Genomic DNA, 21,784 nt, shown 5'->3' with positions numbered 1-21,784 from the left:
AGAAATGACTTTAATGAAAATACGAAGAAAGAAAGAAAAGAAACTTCAATGAAAAAGCCTTTAATGAAAAGGACAGGGAAGAAATACTAACCTTTTTGGATATTTATGAGAGCTCGTTCGGTGGCTAAGAATAGTATTCTTAAGATGATGAAAGCATCCGCATCCTCCTCCATATCAAGGATCATGAAATTAGCAAGGAAGATGAACTTTTTGACTTTGACTAACGCGTTTTCCACTAGCCCATGTAGAACTTTATTGATCAGTCAGCTAGTTGCAAGGATATTTTTGATAGATTTACTTCTTCAATTTGCAGATTTCTCATCATAGGCAAGGGCATCAAATTAATGCTTGCTGATGAGCGGATAATTTATACGCTTTTTGTCACTATTTTTATATAGTTTTTGTTCCGAGGGTTACCTGAAACTGTAGGTCGATCTCGGATGAGATCTTCTGTGCTGGTCGGAGCTGTTGTGTCTGACTTGTTCATGGTAGCCGGAGCTGCCGCGTCCGACTTGTTGGACTGGCTGCACTGCTGATCCTTGGTCACCGGAGGGTGGGGGGTACCTGCAAGAGACTCCGATGCTTAAGTTAGCATGGGTATTAAACAGGTTTTATGTAGAATCAGAGTATGAGTTATACCTGGGTGCTCCAGTGTATTTATAATGGTGAGATGTGGCCTCCTGCGGATAAGATAAGTTAGTTATCTTATCTTATCTTTAAGTGAGGTCATCTTATCTTCAAGGGAACTGCCCTTATCTTTCTAGGCTTTAACCGCCTTTAGATTGGGTTGTGTTCCTTCGTTTTGGGCCTGCTTTGGGCTCCTTTGGTGTGTTGGCCGAGCTCTTTGAGAAGAGGTCGGGCATTTGGCCGAGCTCTTTGAGAAGAGGTCGGGCATTTGGCCGAGCTCTTTGAGAAGAGGTCGGATAGTCTGACCTGAAGAGGTCGGTCGGTCTTGTCGCTAAACATCCCGGGTCGGACAGCTTGACCCAGGGTATGAACAGTGCCCCTGCTTGAGTTCGATCTTTCCATGAGATCATGCTTTTCAGAGCTTCGATCTCTTTGGAAGTCGTGCTCAAGCATCTGTCTGGCTTGTTTCTTCATTGCTTTGCAATCTTTGTAGATTTTCTAGAGGTTTGGTACTTCACAGTCCGTCATTTTTTGAGTGGTAGTGTGGGTTTTCTACCCTTGCCTTCTGGGTCCCGCCTTGCTTTTGTGTTGATAACCCTCTGCTTTGGCGAAGTTATCCTTGTGGCTTGATATCCGGGCTTTTAGTGACTTGTCCAATGACTTTTTAGAACCCTTTTTAGTCTCGGATAACGTACGTAGCCCTGTTTGAGATTGTGCCTTCCTTGAGTGGGGTTGTATCCCTTTTGGCTAAGCACATTTGAGTCTTAAGTTGTTTCCTAACTTTTTAGCTTGTTCTCTTTTGAGATCGTACTTGCGCCTCTTTTTAGCTGACGTTGACCTGTACAACTTTGCCCCTGCTTGAGTTCGATCTTTCCGTGAGATCGTGCTCTCTTTGGGGGAAGTCGTACTCAAGCATCCTGACTTTGGTCGATCTTGAGTAGTTTTATCTTGTGCGAGTTTGGCATTGCCTTTTTTAGTTTGTTGAGAGGTCTTTTCAGCCTTCTTCCGACTTGTTTGTCTTCACTGTTCGGGCTTTTTAGTCATAATCCAACAACTTTTTAGGTATAGTTCCTGATGGGAAACCTTTTATAGTCTGTTTGGATGACTTTTTAGCGCCGTTTTGATTTGTGCTTTTGCCTTTTAAGTAGTGTCTTTTTTCAAGACTTCGTACCTTTTAGCAAAGCATTCCTGGCATTCCTCTGGCTGTTGCGAGATGTCTTTGTCCCCTTTGTGGATCTTTGTAGAGTGTCGGTATTTTGTTGTCCGACCTCTTTTGATCACTGCCAGTTTTGTCCACTTTCTGCTTGGTTGAGGTGGTCCTTGGGGCTAACTTGTCCGACGACTTTTTAGTGTTCTTTGGTAGAACCTTTTTAGTTGGTCTGAACAATTTTGATAGCCTTGTCATGGAGCCGTGGCTTTTTGGGCAAAGCTATGTCCCTTTTAGCGCACGCTTTTCGTTGGTCCAATTTCTCGTGTCGACGAGCTGTAGCTTTCGTTGGTCCGACTTCTTGTCGGTCCAAGCTGTGGTTTTCGTTGGTCCGACTTCTTCTTGTCGGTCCAAGCTGTAGCTTTTGTTGGTCCGATTTTTTCTTGTCGTTCCAAGCTGTAGCTTTGGGCCGACTTCTTCATGTCGGTCGCTTCTAAGTTATTTCTAGTAATCCTCTTTATTGGACCTCTGTCAGGTCTCTTTCAGGGATTACTTTTATAACTTGTCCGTTGTAGGAGACCGACTTCTTTATGTCGATCTCTTCTAAGTTATTTCGTAACCCTCTTTCTTGGACCTTTGTCAGGTCTCTTTCAGGGATTACTTCTATAACTTTATTATTGTAGGAGACCGACTTCGTCATGTCGATCTCTTCTAAGTTATTTCATAATCCTCTTTCTTGGACCTTTGCCAGGTCTCTTTCAGGGATTACTTTTATAACTTATTTTTGTAGGAAACCGACTTCGTTAGGTCGATCTCTTCTAAGTTATAGCAATTCCTCTTTTATAGGGTTGTCCAGACCTCTTTCCAGGGATTTGCTGATAACTTGGGTTGACTTGGTCCGACTTCTCAACGTCGGCCAGTCTTTAAGTTACTATTTTAGCAATCCGTAAGACCTCGTCAGGTTCTTTTTTGGATCACTTTCGATAACTTCTTACATTATTCTGTGTTCATCTTTGCCGATTTGTAGAAAGTGGTTGGCATCTCTAGCTCGTCCTTTGGGTGAATTGCGTTTTCACCTTTATCGGACGACTCATCTTTATCGTGGTCGTGCAGTGAAATTGTTTTTCACTTTCTGCCGACCTGTAGCTTTATAATCGGACGATGAACTCTGCTTTCACTTTTTTGCCGACCTTGTCGAAATCGGGCGATGAATTCTGGTTTCATCTTTGCCGAATTTTATCATGATCGGGCGGTGAATTTGGTTTTCACCCCGCCGACCTTGTCGTGATCCGGCAGTAAAATTTGCGTTTCAGATTAATGCGTCTTGGTATAGCAGTGAATTTTGTTTTCACTTTGTCGAAATCGAATGATGAATTCGGTTTTCATCGTGGTCGGGCGGTGAAGTTGGTTTTCACCTTGCCGACTTGTCGCTTTGTAATCGGACGATGAGTTTGGTTTTCATCTTGCGGACTTTGTCGTGATCGGGCGATGATTTAGGTGTTTCACCTTGCCGACCTGCCGTAGTCGGGCGTCTTGGTAGGAAACTTTTTAGAGAATCTGCAATCTTTTAAACAATAATATAAAGATAAGAGTGTGTACATGTTAGTACTTACCTTTCTAGGTCGGGCAATCTTTTTGGATCTCGGCCTGGCGCCCTTTTTAGATTGCAGGCATGCCATGACCTTGGTAGCTCTTGCCCTTCAAGTTCGGGCAGTCTGTAGCAACCTTTCCCCAGTTCTTCTAAACAACTTGGTATGGTCCTTTCCAGTTGGGTGCTAGCTTTCCTTCTCCAGGTCGAGTTGTTCCGATATCATTTCGGATTAGGATAAGGTTGTTGTTGGCAAAGCTTCGCTGTACTACCTTCTGATTGTATCTTGAGGCCATTCAACGTTTTAACGCCTCTTCCTTGATCGGAGCTCTCTCTTGGACTCTTGGAAGTAGGTCGAGTTCTTTCCTTTGGATTTGGGAGTTGACCTCTTCATTGTAGAAGATCATTCTTGGGGGATCCTTCTTCGATCTCTACTGGGATCATTGCCTCCATTTCGTAAATCAATCGGAAGTGTGATTCCCCCGTGGTGAAGTGTGGAGTTGTCCGATATGCCCATAGGACTTGTGGGAGCTCTTCAGCCCAAGCTCCCTTTGTGTCCTTTAGTCTCCGTTTTAACCTAGCTAGTATGACTTTGTTGGCAGCTTCTGCTTGTCCATTGGCTTGTGGGTGTTCTACGGATGTGAATTGGTGCTTTATTTTCAAGTTAGCCACTCTTTTCTTGAAACCTGTGTCCGTGAATTGAGTGTCATTGTTTGTGGTGATGGAGTAAGAAACCCCAAACCTTGTAATAATGTTCTTGTACAAGAATTTCTGACTTCTTTGAGCAGTGGCATTAGCTAGGGGCTCTGCCTCAATCCATTTTGTGAAGTAATCCACCCCTACAATGAGGAACTTGACTTGTCCCGATCCTTGGAAAAATAGTCCGAGGAGGTCGAGCCTCCTCTTTGCGAACGGCCAAGGTGATGTTACACTGATGAGCTCCTCTGGTGGGGCAATGTGGAAGTTGGCATGCTTTTTGATGTAAAGCTTTGACTTTGTATTTGGGTTTTTGCTCTGTTGTTGCCTCCAAAGGGTGCCCTTGGACTTTTGTGTGAGTCCTGGGGTTTCCCTTTTACTGCCACGTCTGTCACTTTATGTTTTACTGTCATTGTCCGAGTTGTTTCCTTATTTGCCCGAGTTGTTTGGTAGTAATTCCATAGTCGACCTATGTCTTTGAGATGTCTACTAAGATCCCGGACAGCGTGTCTGATTAGCTGGATTTCATAGTTTAAATGCGTGTTACTGTGGCTGACCCTGAGTACATCCCTTATACCGCCTTCGAGACCGATTTGTTGTGGTCTTGTAATGTAGCTCGGATGAAGCTTCTGTTATTGCCCCTTGGTTGGCTAGTTTTGAAAATGCATCAGCTCGGGCATTCTGCTCTCAAGGTATGTGTCGGACCTCATATCCCCGAATTGTCCGAGCTGTTGGTGCTGGCTGGTTTTGAAAATGCATAAGCTCGGACATTCTATGTGTCGGACTTCATTTTTCTCCGATTTGTCCGAGTTGTTGGTGCTGGCTGCATTAGCTCGGGCATTCTATGTGTCAGACTTCATTTTCCTCGATTTGTCCGAGCTATTTTCTGTTTTTGTCCAGAGTCCCCCGAATTGTCCGAGATGTTCTCTGGTTTTGTCCAAGGTCTCCCGAATTATCCGAGCTGTCCTCTGTAGGATTCTTCCAGCTAAGTTTGTTTTCTGCAGGATGCCCTTTATTGGCTGGTTGGTTGGAACTCTGATAGTGTGAGCTTGAAAGTATGGGTGGAGTCGTCGAGAGGTGAGTATGAGGGTGTAGGCGAACTTTTTCTATCTGTTGATAGGTTAGTTCGGTCCCTTGTAAAGCTTTGCTGATGAAGTAGACGGGTTGTTTCCCACTTTCGTCTTCTCTGACTAGTGCTGAGGCTATTGCCTGACTTCCCACTGCGAGGTATAATGAGTTCTTCACTTTCCCGTGGTCTGGAAAGGATGGGTGGTTGCCCCAAGAATTTTGAAATCTCGGAAGGCTTGTTCGTACTCCGTTGTCCTTTTCAACTCGTCCGACCTCCTTGGTGTGAGGTGGACGTTCAACTCGTCCGACCTCTTTGGTGTGAGGTAGATGTTTAACTCGTTCGACCTCTTTGGTGTGAGGTGGACCTTCACCTTGTCCGACCTCTTTGTTGTGAGATGGACCTTCAACTTGTCCGACCTCTTTGTTGTGAGGTGGACCTTAACTCGCCCGACCTCTTCCGTGTGAGGTGGACCTTCAACTCGTCCGACCTCTTTGGTGTGAGGTGGACCTTCAACTCGCCCGACCTCTTCGGTGTGAGGTGGACCTTCAACTTGTCCGACCTCTTTGTTGTGAGGTGGACCTTAACTCACCCGACCTCTTCCGTGTGAGGTGGACCTTCAACTCGTCCGACCTCTTTGGTGTGAGGTGGACCTTCAACTCGTCCGACCTCTTTCTCCTTTTTGCTTTTGATTGGGCGAGGTGGTGGGATCTTCTCCGATTGATCTTCTCTTTTCTTGGACTCTTTATCCTTGTCCCGTGGTGGGTTAGGAGAATTCGGTTTTTTAGCTTTCTCCTAGTCGAGAGTTCTCTTCCATGTTGATGTATTTCTGTTCCCGTTCCTGTACCTTGTTTAGAGATGTTGGGTGCTTCTTGGATATTGAGTGGCTGAGAGGTCCTTCTCTTAGGCCATTGATGAGTCCCATGATGGCCGCTTTTGTTGGAAGACTTTGTATGTCAAGGCATGCGTTGTTGAATCTTTCCATGTAGCTGTGAAGGCTTTTCTGATTTCCTTGTTTAATTCCCAGCAAGCTTGAAGTGTGTTTGGCTTTATCCTTCTGGATGGAGAACCTGGCGAGGAATCTTCTTAACAAGGTCGTCAAACTTGTGATGGATCTTGGAGACAAACTGTCGAAGAACCATATTGCTGTCTTCGTTAGAGTAGTCGGGAAGACTTTGCATCGAATGGCGTCCGATGTGTCGGTGAGGTACATTCTTCTGAAATTACTGAGATGATGGCTTGGATCCAATGTGCCGCCGTACGGGATCATGTCGGGAGCCTTGAAGTCCTTTGGGACTTTAGCTTTCATGATATCTTTGGTGAATGGGTCTTGATCTTTGTAGGGGCTGTCTTCGTGACCGGATCGAGTTGTTTTGGCCTTGAGATCTGCTTCGAGTTTTAGGAGCTTGTCCTTTAACTCGTGGCATCACCTAACTTCCCTTCGTAGGTCTCCCTCAGCTTCTTGTTGATGTTCCACCTTTTTTTCGAGTTGCTTTAAGCGATCTTGAAGTGCCTCCATAGCCTCCTCTTTTGGCGAATTCTCGCCTTTGGTGGGTTGAAGAGTATCTTTTGGTGTAGTATCCGCGTCTTTGTGCGGTGTTCTATCCTCTAGATCTGAATCATGGTCGTTGTCATGGTTGTCCGCCATGGTGATGGGATGACTTCCAAGTTCCCCGGCAACGGCGCCAATGTTCCGAGGGTTACCTGAAACTGTAGGTCGATCTCGGATGAGATCTTCTGTGCTGGTCGGAGCTGTTGTGTCCGACTTGTTCATGGTAGCGGGAGCTGCCGCGTCCGACTTGTTGGACTGGCTGCACTGCTGATCCTTGGTCACCGGAGGGTGGGGGGTACCTGCAAGAGACTCCGATGCTTAAGTTAGCATGGGTATTAAACAGGTTTTATGTAGAATCAGAGTATGAGTTATACCTGGGTGCTCCAGTGTATTTATAATGGTGAGATGTGGCCTCCTGCGGATAAGATAAGTTAGTTATCTTATCTTATCTTTAAGTGAGGTCATCTTATCTTCAAGGGAACTGCCCTTATCTTTCTAGGCTTTAACCGCCTTTAGATTGGGTTGTGTTCCTTCGTTTTGGGCCTGCTTTGGGCTCCTTTGGCGTGTTGGCCGAGCTCTTTGAGAAGAGGTCGGGCATTTGGCCGAGCTCTTTGAGAAGAGGTCGGGCATTTGGCCGAGCTCTTTGAGAAGAGGTCGGATAGTCTGACCTGAAGAGGTCGGTCGGTCTTGTCGCTAAACATCCCGGGTCGGACAGCTTGACCCAGGGTATGAACAGTTTTTACTATGATTTAGTTAGTTTTTACTATATTTTTATTATTTTTTAAGTAAAATTCACATTTCTGGACTTTCCTAAGATTTTGTCTGTTTTTCTGTGATTTCAGGTATTTTTTGGATGAAATTGAGGGACCTGAGCAAAAATCTGATTCAGAGGTTGACAAAGGATTGCATATGCTGTTGGATTCAAACCTCCCTGCACGTGAAGTGGATTTTCTGGTGCTACAGAACTCCAAATGGCGCGCTCTTAATTGCGTTGGAAAGTAGACATCCAGGGATTTCCAGCAATATATAATATTCTATACTTTTCACGAGTTTTGACAATGTAAAATGGCGTCAAAACGCCAGCTCTTTGCCTTTTTCTGGCGTCAAAACGCCAGAACTGGCATAAAAGTTGGAGTTAAACGCCCAAACTGGCACTAAAGCTGGCGTTTAACTCCAAAGAAGACCTCTACACGTGTAAAGCTCAATGCTCAATCCAAGCACACACCAAGTGGGCTCGGAAGTGAATTTCTGCATCATTTACCTATTTTTGTAAACCCTAGTAGCTAGTTTAATTATAAATTGGACTTTTACTATTGTATTTTCATCGGGGGATCATTCTTGATCTTCGGATCATAGGGACATTCTGGATGTTATATTTTCATATTTGGAGAGGCTGGCCATTCGGCCATGCCTGGACCTCCAGACCACTTATGTATTTTCAACGGTGGAGTTTCTACACACCATAGATTAAGGTGTGGAGCTCTGCTGTTCCTCGAGTATTAATGCAATTACTACTATTTTCTATTCAATTCAGGCTTATTCTTGTTCTAAGATATTCACTCACACTTCAACCTGATGAATGTGATGATCCGTGACACTCATCATCATTCTCACCTATGAACGCGTGACTGACAACCACTTCCGTTCTACTTAAGATCGAGCGTATATCTCTTAGCCTCCATTCCAAAAGATCGGAGTCTTCGTGGTATAAGCTAGAATTATTGGCGGCCATTCCTGAGATCTGGAAAGTCTAAACCTTTTCTGTGGTATTCTAAATAGGATCTGGGAAGGGATGACTATGACGAGCTTCAAACTCGCGAGTGTTAGGCGTAGTGACAGACGCAAAAGGATCACTGGATTTTATTCCAACATGATCGAGAACTGACAGATGATTAGCCGTGCAGTGACAGCGCACATGGACCATTTTCACTGAGAGGACGGGAGGTAGCCATTGACGTTAGTGAAACCCAACATACAGCTTAGTATGAAGGATTGGATGAAGGCAGTAGGAAAGCAGAGATTCAAGAGGGATGAAGCATCTCCATACGCTTGTCTGAAATTCCCACCAATAAATTACATAAGTATCTCTATCTTTATTTTATGTTTATTTATCTTTTAATTATAAAAACTCTATCACCCATTTGAATCCGCCTGACTGAGATTTACAAGGTGACCATAGCTTACTTCAAGCCGATAATCTCCATGGGATCGACCCTTACTCACGTAAGGTTTATTACTTGGACGACCCAGTGCACTTGCTGGTTAGTTGTGTGATGTTGTGACAAAGTGTGATTCACGTTTGAGAGCTCTAAGTCTTTGGCGCCATTGTTGATGATTACAATTTCGTGCACCAAGTTTTTGGCGTCGTTGCCGGGGATTGTTTGGGTTTGGACAACTGATGGTTCATCTTGTTGCTCAAATTAGGTAATTTTCTTTTTTGTTTCAACCTTTATTTTATTTTCAAAAAGTTTTCAAAAATCTTTCAAAAAAAATTTTTTCTCTTTTTCATTTTTCTAAAGATAATTTTCGAAAAACCCCAAAAAAATTCATAAAATCATAAAAACTCAAAAATATTTCATGGTTCTTGTTTGAATCTAGGGCCAAATTTTAAGTTTGGTGTCAATTGCATGATTCTAATTGTCTTGCAAATTTTTGAAACACATGCATTGTGTTCTTGATGATCTTCAAGTCGTTCTTGATGAATTGCCTTGTTTGATCTTCATGATTTATTGATTTGCACTACATGATGTTCTACATATGCATTCTTGCATTCATATGGCCCAAACATGAGAAAGTTCTAAGTTTGGTGTCCTCCATGTTTTCTTTCATTAAGAAAACTGAGTTCTTGATGTTCATCTTGATCTTCAAGATTGTTCTTGGTGTTCATCTTGACGTTCATAATGTTCTTGCATATATCTTGTGTTTTGATCTAAGAATTATATGTTTTGACTCATTTTGTTGTTTTTCAAAATTGAAAACATATCTTCTTGAATAAAGGATTTAGCAAAATGAAGATCCAAGAACATAAAGCAGAGGAATTATAGAGAAAAAGCTGGGCGTTCAAAACGCCCAGTAAAGAAGGAAAACTGGCATTTAAACACCAGCCAGGGTACCTGGCTGGGTGTTTAAACGCCTAAACCATGCAGCAATTGGGCGTTAAACGCCCAAAACATGCAGTTCCTGGGCGTTTAACTCCAGGATGACACAAGGAGAGGAATTTTGTTCTCAAATCAAATCTTTTTCAAATCTTCATTTTTTTTCAAAATCAAATCTTTTTCATTTCAAATATTTTCAATCATATCTTTTTCAAAATCATATCTCTTCAAACATATCTTTTTCAAAAAAATCAAATCTTTTTAAAATTTCTTTTTCAAATATTTTTCAAAATAAATTTCAATCATATCTTTTTAATCATATCTCTTTCAAATCATATCTTTTTCAAAAATTTGATTTCAAAAATCTTTTCTAAACTTCCTATCTTTTCAAATTTGGTTTTCAAATCTTTTTCAACTAACTAATTGATTTTTTTTTATTGTTTTACTATTTCTTATCTTTTTCAAAACCATAACAAATTTTTCAAAAATTTATTTTAAATTTTATCCTTTTTATTTTCGAAAATTCTCCCCCTCTCTTATCTTCTTCTATTTAAACACTAACATTCCTCCTCCATTGTTAATTCGAACTCTATCTCTCTTTGTGTGTTCGAATTCTTCCTTACCTACCTCATCCTTCCATTCTTGTTTTCCTCTGACATCTCAAGGAATCTCTATACTGTGACATAGAGGATTCCATATTTTCTTTGTTTTCTTCTCTTTCATATGAGCAGGAACAAAGATAAAGGCATACTTGTTAAAGCTGATCCTGAACCTGAAAGGACTCTGAAGAGGAAGCTAAGAGCAGCTAAAGCACAAAACTCTGAAGAGGACCTAACTGAAATTTTTGAAAAGGAAGCAGCAAAAGAAACAATTATGGCCAAACCAAACAACAATGCAAGGAAGATGCTTGGTGATTTTACTACACCAACTTCCAACTTCTATGGAAAAAGCATCTCAATCCCTGCCATAGAAACAAACAATTTTGAGTTAAAGCCTCAATTAGTTTCTCTACTACAACAGAATTGCAAGTTTTATGGACTTCCATCAAAAGACCCTTATCAATTTTTAACAGAGTTCTTGCAGATATGTGATACTGTTAAGACCAATGGAGTTGATCCTGAGGTCTACAAGCTTATGCTTTTCCCTTTTGCTGTAAGAGACAGAGCTAGAATATGGTTGGACTCACAACCTAGAGATAGCCTGGACTCTTGGGATAAGCTGGTCACGGCTTTCTTAGCCAAGTTCTTTCCTCCTCAAAAGCTGAGCAAGCTTAAAGTGGATGTTCAGACCTTCAGAGAAAAAGATGGTGAGTCCCTCTATGAAGCTTGGAAAAGATACAAGTAACTGACCAAAAAGTGTCCTTCTGACATGCTTTTAGAACAGACCACATTAGATATATTCTATGATGGTCTGTCTGAATTTTCTAAGATGTCACTGGACCACTTTGCAGGTAGATCCATTCACCTAAAGAAAATGCATGCAGAAGCTCAGGAACTTATTTAAAATAGTTGCAAATAACTAGTTCATGTATACCTCTGAGAGGAATCCTATGAGTAATGGGACGCCTCAAAAGAGAGGAGTTCTTGAAATTGATGCTCTAAATGCCATACTAGCTCAAAATAAAATATTGACCCAACAAGTCAATATGATCTCTCAGAGTCTGAATGGATTGTAAAATGCATCCAACAGTACTAAAGAAGCATCTTCTGAAGAAGAAGCTTATGATCCTGAGAACCCTGCAATGGTAGAGGTGAATTACATGGGTGAAGCCTTTGGCAACACCTATAATCCTTCATGGAAAAATCATCCAAATTTTTCATGGAAGGATCAACAGAAGCAAGGCTTCAATAATAACAATGGTGGAAGAAACAGGTTTAGCAATAGCAAACCTTTCCCATCATTATCTCAGCAACAGACAGAGCATTCTGAGCAGAATTCTTCCAGCTTAGCAAACATAGTCTCTGATCTATCTAAGGCCACTCTTAGTTTCATGACTAAAACAAGATCCTCCATTAGAAATTTGGAGGTGGGCCAGCTGAGTAAAAGGGTTACTAAAACTCCTCTTAGCACTCTCCTAAGCAATACAGAAGAGAATCCCAAAGGAGAGTGCAAGGCCATTGATATAATCAACATGGCCAAAACCTTAGAAGAGGAGGAGGACGTGAATCCTAATGAGGAAGACCTCAAGGGATGTTCAATGGTCAGTATGGAATTCCCTAATGAGAAACCAAAGGAATCTGAGGCTCATACAGAGACCATAGAGATTCCCTTGGACCTTCTTTTACCATTTATGAGCTCTGATGACTATTCATCTTCTGAAAAGGATGAAGATATTGTTGAAGGACAAGTTGCCCAATATTTAGGAGCAATCATGAAGGTGAATGCCAAGCTATTTAGTAATGAGACTTTGGAGGAATAGCCTCCCTTGCTCACCAATGAGCTGAATATATTGGTTCAACAAAATTTACCTCAAAAGAAACAGGATCCTGGTAAATTCTTAATACTCTGTACCATAGGCACCATGACCTTTGAAAAAGCTCTGTGTGACCTGGGGTTAGGGATAAACATGATGCCAATTTCTGTAGTGGAGAAACTGGGAATCTATGAGGTACAGGCTGCCAAATTCTCATTGAAGATGACAGATAAATCTATGAAAAAGGCTTATAGACTAGTAGAGGACGTGCTTGTAAAGGTTGAAGGCCTTTAGTTCCCTGTTGATTTCATAATCCTAGACACTAGGAGGGATGAGGATGAATCCATCATCCTTGGAATACCCTTCCTAGCCACAGCAAGAGCTGTAATTGATGTTGACAGAGGAGAATTGATCCTTCATGTGAATGAAGAACTCCTTGTAGTAAAGACTCAAGGTTCTCTATCTGTAACCATGGAGAGTAAGCATGAAGAGCTTCTCCCAATACAGAGTCAAACAGAGCCCCCACATTCAAACTCTAAGTTTGGTGTTGGGAGGTCATAGCCAAACTCTAAGTTTGGTGTTGAGAGATCTCAACCATACTCTGATCATCTGTAAGGCTCCATGAGAGCTCATTGTCAAGCTATTGACATTAAAGAAGCGCTTATTGGGAGGCAACCCAATTTTATTTTATTTTAATTTTATCTATGTCATTTTATTTTCTTTTAGGTTGATGATCATGTGAAGTCACAAAGACAATTACAAAAATAAAGGAAAAAAATCAAAAACAGCATTGAAAACAACACACCCTGGAGGAAGGACTTACTAACGTTTAAACTCCGGTAAGGATAGCAAAATGGGCGTTTAAACGCCCAATCTGGCACCTTTCTGGGTGTTTAAATGCCAAAATAGGGCACCAGACTGGCGTTTAAATGCCAGAACAGGGCAACAAACTGGCGTTTAGACGCCAGAACAGGAAGGAAAGCTGGCGTTTAAATGCCAGAACAGGGCAGCAAACTGGCGTTTAAATGCCAAAATTGCACTCAGGCGTTGTGAACGCCCAATTGGAGCAGGGATGAAGAATTCTTTGACCCCTCAAGATCTGTGGACCCCATAAAATCCCCACCAACCTCAACTCACTCTCTCTCCTCTTAACACCTTTCTACAACACTCTTCCCCAAATACCCTTCACCAATCACCTCTATATCTCTTCCCAAAATACCCTTCACCAATCACTTCCTTAACTCTTCCCAAAAACCCCACCCACCTTCAAAATTCAAAACCATTTCCCTCCTAAACCAATCCAAACCATTCGGCCACTCTCTCTATAAATACATCCATTCACCCCTTCATTTTCACACATCACAAACACCTTCTTCCCCTCTTGGCCGAACCCTATACACCCTCTATCTCCTCCATTTTCTTCTTCTTCTACATCTTTTCTTCTTCTTTTGCTTGAAGACGAGCAAATATTTTAAGTTTGGTGTGGTAAAAGCATTGTTTTTTGTTTTTTTATAACCATTTATGGCACCTAAGGCCATAGAAACCTCTAGAAAGAGGAAAGAGAAGGCAACTGCCTCCACCTCTGAGTCATGGGAGATGGAGAGATTCATCTCAAAGGTCCATCAAGACCACTTCTATGAATTTGTGGCCAAGAAAAAGGTAATCCCTGAGGTCCCTTTTAGGCTCAAAAAGGGCGAATATCCGGAGATCCGACAAGAGATCCGAAGAAGAGGTTGGGAAGTTCTTGCCAACCCCATTCAACAAGTCGGAATCTTAATGGTTTAAGAGTTCTATGCAAACACATGGATCACTAGGAACCATGATCAAAGTATGAACCCAAACCCAAAGAATTGGCTTACAATGGTTTGGGGGAAATACTTAGATTTCAGACTGGAAAATGTGAGGCTAGCATTCAACTTGCCAATGATGGAAGAAAACGCACGCCCCTACACTAGAAGGGTCAACTTTGATCAAATGTTGGTTTTCATGGACATTTGTGTAGAAGGAGCTCAATGGAAAAGAGACTCAAGAGATAACCCGGTTCAATTGAGAAGACCTGATCTTAAGCCTGTGGCTAGAGGACGGTTGGAGTTCATCCAACGCTCTATTATTCCCACTAGCAATCGATCTGAGGTAAGTGTGGATCAGGCCATCATAATCCATAGTATCATGATTGGAGAGGAAGTAGAAGTTCATAAAATCATACCTCTAGAACTCTACAAGGTGGCTGACAAGTCCTCACCTTTGGCAAGATTAGCTTTTCTTCATCTCATATGTCACCTTTGCTATTCAGCTAGGATTGTCATAGAGGGAGATATCCTCATTGAAGAGGACAAGCCCATCACGAAGAAGAGGATGGAGCAAACTAGAGAGCCCATTCATGGCACTCAACAACAGCATGAGGAAGTCCCTCATCAAGAAATCCCTGAGATGCCTCAAGGGATGCAATTTTCTCCACACAATTATTGGGAGCAACTCAACACTTCTTTGGAAAGCTTGAGTTACAACATGGACTAATTAAGGGTGGAATACCAAGAGCACTCCATCATTCTCCATGAGATTAGAGAAGATCAAAGAGCTATGAGGGAGGAGCAACAAAGGCAAGGAAGAGACATAGAGGAGCTCAAGAGCACCATTGGACCTTCAAGAGGAATATGTCACCCTCACTAAGGTTGACTCATTCCTTAATCTCCTTGTCCATTTACTTTTCTGTTTTTCGGTTTTATGCTGTAGTTCTATCTATGTTTGTGTCTTCACTACATGATCATTAGTGTCTAGTGTCTATGCCTTAAAGCTATGAATAACCCCATGAATCCTTCACCTCTCTTAAATGAAAAATGTGCTTAATTACAAAAGAACAAGAAGCACTTGGATTTCAAATTTTATCTTGAAACTAGTTTAATTATTTTGATGTGGTAGCAATACTTTTTGTTTTCTGAATGAATGCTTGAATAGTGCATATTTTTTATCTTGTTGTTTATGAATGTTAAAGTTGTTGGCTCTTGAAAGAATGATGAACAAAGAGAAATGTTATTGATAATCTGAAAAATCATGAAATTGATTCTTGAAGCAAGAAAAAGCAGTGAACAAGAAAGCTTGCGAAAAAAAATATGGTGAAAAAAAAAGAAGAGAAAGAAAAAGAAAAAAGCAAGCAGAAAAAGCCAATAGCCCTTTAAACCAAAAGGCAAGAGTAAAAAGGATCCAAGGCTTTGAGCATTAATGGATAGGAGGGCCCAAGGAAATAAAATCCAGGCCTAAGCGGCTAAATCAAGCTGTCCCTAACCATGTGCTTGTGGCATAAAGGTCCAAGTGAAAAGCTTGAGACTAAGTGGTTAAAGTCGTGATCCAAAGCAAAAAGAGTGTGCTTAAGAGCTCTAAACACCTCTAACTAGGGACTTTAGCAAAGCTGAGTCACAATCTGAAAAGGTTCACCCAGTTATGTGTCTGTGGCATTTATGTATCCGGTGGTAATACTGGAAAACAAAGTGCTTAGGGCTACGGCCAAGACTCAGAAAGTAACTGTGTTCAAGAATCAACATACTGAACTAGGAGAATCAATAACACTATCTGAAATTCTAAGTTCCTATAGGTGCCAACCATTCTGAATTTCAAAGGAGAAAGTGAGATGCCAAAACTGTTCAGAAGCAAAAAGCTACAAGCCCCACTCATCTAATTAGGACTAAGTTTCATTGATATTGTGGGATTCATTGTATATTCTCTTCTTTTTATCCTATTTTGTTTTCAGTTGCTTGGGGACAAGCAACAATTTAAGTTTGGTGTTGTGATGAGCGGATAATTTACACATTTTTTGGCACTGTTTTTATAAAGTTTTTAGTATGATTTAGTTAGTTTTTAGTATATTTTTATTAGTTTTTAAGTAAAATTCACATTTCTGGACTTTACTAAGATTTTGTGTGTTTTTTTGTGATTTCACGTATTTTCTGGCTGAAATTGAGGGACCTGAGCAAAAATCTGATTCAGAGGCTGACAAAGGACTGTAGATGTTGTTGGATTCTGACCTCCCTGTACTCGAAGTGGATTTTCTGGAGCTACATAACTTCTAATGGCGCGCTCTCAATTGCGTTGGAAAGTAGACATCCAGGGCTTTCCAGCAATATATAATAGTTCATACTTTGCGCGAGTTTTGATGACGTAAAATGGTGTCAAAACACCAGCTCTCTACCCTTTTCTGACGTCAAAACGCCAGAACTGGCATAAAAGTTGGAGTTAAACGCCCAAACTGTCACCAAAGCTGGCGTTTAACACCAAGGAAGACTTCTACACGTGTAAAGCTCAATGCTCAGCCCAAGCACACACCAAGTGGGCCCGGAAGTGGATTTCCGCATCATTTACGCATTTTTGTAAACCCTAGTAGCTAGTTTCATTATAAATAGGACCTTTTACTATTGTATTTTCATCGGGGGATCATTCTTGATCTTCGGATCATAGAGATTTTTGGATGTTATATTTTCATATTTGGGGAGGCTGGCCATTCGGCCTTGCCTGGACCTCCAGACCACTTATGTATTTTCAACGGTGGAGTTTCTACACACCATAGATTAAGGTGTGGAGCTCTACTATTCCTCGAGTATTAATGCAATTACTACTATTTTCTATTCAATTCAAGCTTATTCTTGTTCTAAGATATTCACTCGCACTTCAACCTGATGAATGTGATGATCCGTGACACTCATCATCATTCTCACCTATGAACGCGTGACTGACAACCACTTCCATTCTACTTAAGATCGAGCGTATATCTCTTAGCCTCCATTCCGAAAGATCGGAGTCTTCGTGGTATAAGCTAAAATTATTGGTGGCCATTCCTGAGATCCGGAAAGTCTAAAATTTGTCTGTGATATTCTGAGTAGGATCTGGGAAAGGATGACTGTGACGAGCTTCAAACTCACGAGTGTTGGGCATAGTGACAGACGCAAAAGGATCACTGTATTCTATTCTAACATGATTGAGAACCGACAGATGATTATCCATGCGGTGATAGTGCACATGGACCATTTTCATTGAGAGGACGGGAGGTAGCCATTGACACCGATGAAACCCAACATACAGCTTGCAATGGAAAGGAGTATGAAGGATTGGATGAAGGTAGTAGCAAAGCAGAGATTTAAGAGGGATGAAGCATCTCCATACGCTTGTCTGAAATTCCCACCAATGAATTACATAAGTATCTCTATCTTTATTTTATGTTTATTTATCTTTTAATTATGAAAACTCTATCACCCATTTGAATCCGCCCGACTGAGATTTACAAGGTGACCATAGCTTGCTTCAAGCCGACAATCTCCGTGGGATCGACCCTTACTTACGTAAGGTTTATTACTTGGATGACCCAGTGCACTTGCTGGTTAGTTGTGCGAAGTTGTGACAAAGTGTGATTCACATTTGAGAGCTCCAAGTCTTTGGCGCTATTGTTGATGATCACAATTTCGTGCACCACTTGACTTTAAATCACAAAGAGCCTTTTCGATGGTGACATCCCCAATTGTACACGAGATTTGGGAACTTCTGGGGGTCTTTCAACTTTTGTGGTAGTTTTCTTTGAATAAGGGCATCATATTCCTTGGTGAGAATTATTGTTTCATCCTCCTTAAGGGTTCTTTTCTTGAATAGTAGTTCTTTCACGAACTTAGCATAGAGCAGCTTTTGTTTTAAGGATTCTGAAAAAGGAATATTGATTTGCAGCTTCTTAATTACTTTTAGAAATTTGGAGAATTGCTTCTCCTGATTCTGCTTTTGTAGCCTTTGGAATATGAAATTCTCAGTTCATAAGCCTTCACATATTCTTTCTTGATTTCTATTTGTAGAAAAGTGTTCTCTACCTCTAGTTTTTTCTCCTTTTTCTCTTCTGAAGGCTCTTTGGCTTTTTCCTCATTCTCCTTGGGAATCTCCTTGCTAACTACTCTTCCACTCCTTATAGAGATAGCATTGCGTTCCCCATTTGTGTTTTTTGCATGAAACTATGGGTTTGTTGCACAAATGTGGCGGTATATTGGAATAGATTTTCTATGGCAAGCTCAAGAGGTGATAGTTTTTCGGGGTTGGCTTGCTGTTGATATGGAACATTGAAGTTCCTTTGCCCTTAATTTTTCCAACCAAAGTTAGGGTGATTCTTCCAGCCAGAGTTATAAGTTTTTGAGAATGAGTCATTCTTTAGTCTTGAGGAACATCCCATAAAATCTACTTGCTCAATAGATGGGCTTCCTTGCATAGTTCACACCCTTCACTCGGATGTACCCTCCACACAAGTCACATGTAGCTTGTGTTCCAAATGCTGAAACATGCTTCTATTCTAGTTGTTTTATGAGTGAGAAGAGTTGTTGAGACATAATTATGTTTCGAGCTAGGATTATATCCATGGTGTTCAATGCCATTACTCTTTTTTTGTGGTTCTTTTGAATGAGTACATAAAATTGTTGGCCAACACTGTTTCAATAAACTCCAATGCTACTTCAGGTGTCTTTCTATGTAATGAACCTCCTACTGATAAGTCGATCATGATTCTTGAGGCTTGAGAGACTCCATCACAAAAAGTTTAGATTTGGAGCCACTTGGGAAAGGCATGGTGTGAGCACTTTCTCAACATCTCTTTGTATCTTTTCCAAGCTACATAAGTAATTCACCCTCCTTTTGGGAAAAGGAATTGAGATTGGAGCCAGAGGTTGAGATTGGAGCCACTTCTTGGCTCTATCTCTCAAAGAGAACGGAAATAATTATAGCTGGATGGCTTCGAGGCTAAATCCATTACTCTTTACTGTGTCACAAAGCTGCAGAAAACTAGCTATTTGGACATTAGGATCCTCTTGAGGTCTACCACTGAATTGTTCATACTGTACCAATTGGATTAGTGAGGGTTTTAGTTCAAAATTGTTAGCTTGAACCATGGGACTCACTTTGCTATTTCTGCAGCTATTAGTGGTGAGTGTAGTGTAATCACCAAGGGTCTTTCTCACATTGTTATTCTTCTCTTCTATTCTTTCATCCACTTCTCTCCTAGCCCTTGATTTCTTCCTTAATTGTGCAAGTGTTCTTTCTATTTCAGGATCAAAGAGAGTGCAATCTTCTCTTCCTTGCATGAACAAAAACAAGAAAAGAAATAAAATGCACCATGTGGAAGAAAGAAGAACAATAAAGAAAAAAGAAGAACAAACAGAATAATGAAAAGAAAAGAAAATAAAATAAAACAAAGATCTTATTTAGTGATTCAACCAGATGTATGTTGTCAATCTCAGTTAATCCCGACTGCACCAAAAACTTGATGGAACTAATCTTGGGAAGTGTACCAAACCGCTTCAAGTAATACCATGGTGGGTGGATATCATTCCCACGAGGATTAAAGGATTTAACAGACAACTTCTAATTGAATATTCTAATTAGATCGGCCAAACCTTTGCAAGAGGAATGATGTGAATCTTGAAATAATAAAGAACAATAAAGCAGAGTGTTTGGTGTGAACAAATGCTTATGAAAAATAGAGAAATTCACGACATATCATGCAAGATAATTTCATGACATATCATATATAATCAAATTCTAATTTCTTAGCAATTCAATTTCTCTTTAACTTATTTAATCGCCAATTTCTTGGTCAATTAATTAAGAAAAAGAGGTTAAGCATAATTCCGATTTATCATCGAACAACTTTCAAAATACTATTCTTAGCCAAGTTGAAAACTATGAGAAAGAGTTTCAATCTAATCCTGATATTAAATTTTCCAAAGTAATAACAGAATCCAAGACAAAATTAGAATATTTTCCATTACTTCTAACCATTCAGATGAAGAACAAAACTCAATTCTTAAAAAGGTATCAATGGATTAATGAAACTAAAAAAATAATCACATTACCAATCCATGAAAATCAAATAGAGTTCCTAACTCTTAACAAAAGAGAGTTAGTTACTCATGATAAACAGAAAAACAAAAGCTAATAAATGAGATGTTGGATACTCAATCATTCGATATTTTCATTCGTGAATCATCTCTTCCTTATTTATATCCTAAGTTATATCTAATAATTCAAATTCAAAACTAAATCTAATCTTATCTTTCAAAGGATAAGATAACAATAAATCAATCTAAACTAAAATCAAACCTAACTTGGATGTATTTTGGACTATTGGGAGTGAAAAAAATCACTTGAATTCGGGCTCTAGGTTTTTTATGGAGGCTTCTTAGTTTTTGAAGTTTATTCGTGTCTCTTGGATAGAACTTTAGGTTTGTTGAACAAAAGCAAAAGTGGATTAGGATAATTTCTCTAGAGCAAGCTCAAGAGGTGATGGTTTTTGAAGTTTTGCTTGTTACTGGTATGGAACATTAAAATTTTGTTGTTCTTGATTCTCCCAACCAAAATTAGGATAATTTCTCCATCCAGGGAAATATAGGTCATTCTCTGGCCTTGAGAATTGTCCCATGTAATCTAATTGCTCGGTGGATGACTGGACTTCTTTAAATGGCTTACGCATTTCATTCTTGTGTTCTCCTCCACATAAGTCACACTTAGCAACTTGTGCTCCAATGGCTGAAACTTGCATTTGTTCTATGTGCTTTGTTAGTGAGGAGATTTGCTGAAACATAAGTTTGTTTAGCGCTAGGATTGTATCCATAGTGTCCAACTCTATTACTTCCTTACATACACAAACACAAAAAAAAAGAAATAAAATGCACTATGTGGAATAAAGAGGAAGAAAAGAAGAATAGAAATAAAAATAAAAAGAAATTAAAAGATTTAATTTAGTGATTCAACCAAATGTGTGTTGTCAATCTCAGCTAATCCTCGGCAACAACGCCAAAAACTTGATACGCCAAAACTAGTTGACACTAGTCTTTCAATTTTCGTGGTAATTTTATTTGAATAATAGCACTGCACTTCTTGGTGAGTATTACTTTCTCATCTTCCTTGAGGGCTCTTTTCTTGAACAGTAGTTCCTTCATGAATTTGGCATAGAGTGACATTTTTTCTAAGATTTCTGCAAAAAGACTATTGATTTGCAGTTTTTTTGAACACTTCCAAGAATTTGGAAAAGTGTCTCCCCTGATTTTAATTATGTATCCTTTGAGAATATGAAATTCTCAGTTCATAGGCTTTCACATTCTCTTTTTTTTATTCCTATATGAGCATTCTCATTTTTTTATTTCTCTTCCTTTTTTCTCTTCTGAAGACTGATGTGTGAGAATCTTGTACCTAATTTCCCTTTGTTTTCTAGTTGTTTATAGTTAGAATTTATTAAGTTTTATTACATTTTAGTGTTAAAATCCTCTTTGGATGCTACTTTGAGTTGTTTTAGTGTTTTTATTATTTCAGGTGAAATTCGGAACAAGTTGGCAGAGTTTTGTGCAAAAAGGAAAAGATTTGGAGCTACCCCTCTAGGCGCTAAACACCCAGCTGGCGTTTAGCGCCAACAAGCCTTTCGAAATAGGATGCTTTCTGCCTCTTTGGAAACTAAACGCCCATCTAGCATTTAGCCCCAGGCAATCCGAATTTGAAGCCCATCAAGGAAGCATCTTCAAGTGGATTTAGCTTTTATTAATTATCTTATCTTTTAATTTGGAATTTTTATTTACAAACAATATCTTTTAGTTA

The sequence above is a fragment of the Arachis hypogaea genome, chromosome 6 (genome assembly GCF_003086295.3).
Source record: "Arachis hypogaea cultivar Tifrunner chromosome 6, arahy.Tifrunner.gnm2.J5K5, whole genome shotgun sequence".
Taxonomy (NCBI): domain Eukaryota; kingdom Viridiplantae; phylum Streptophyta; class Magnoliopsida; order Fabales; family Fabaceae; genus Arachis; species Arachis hypogaea.
This window is presented reverse-complemented; position numbering follows the sequence as displayed.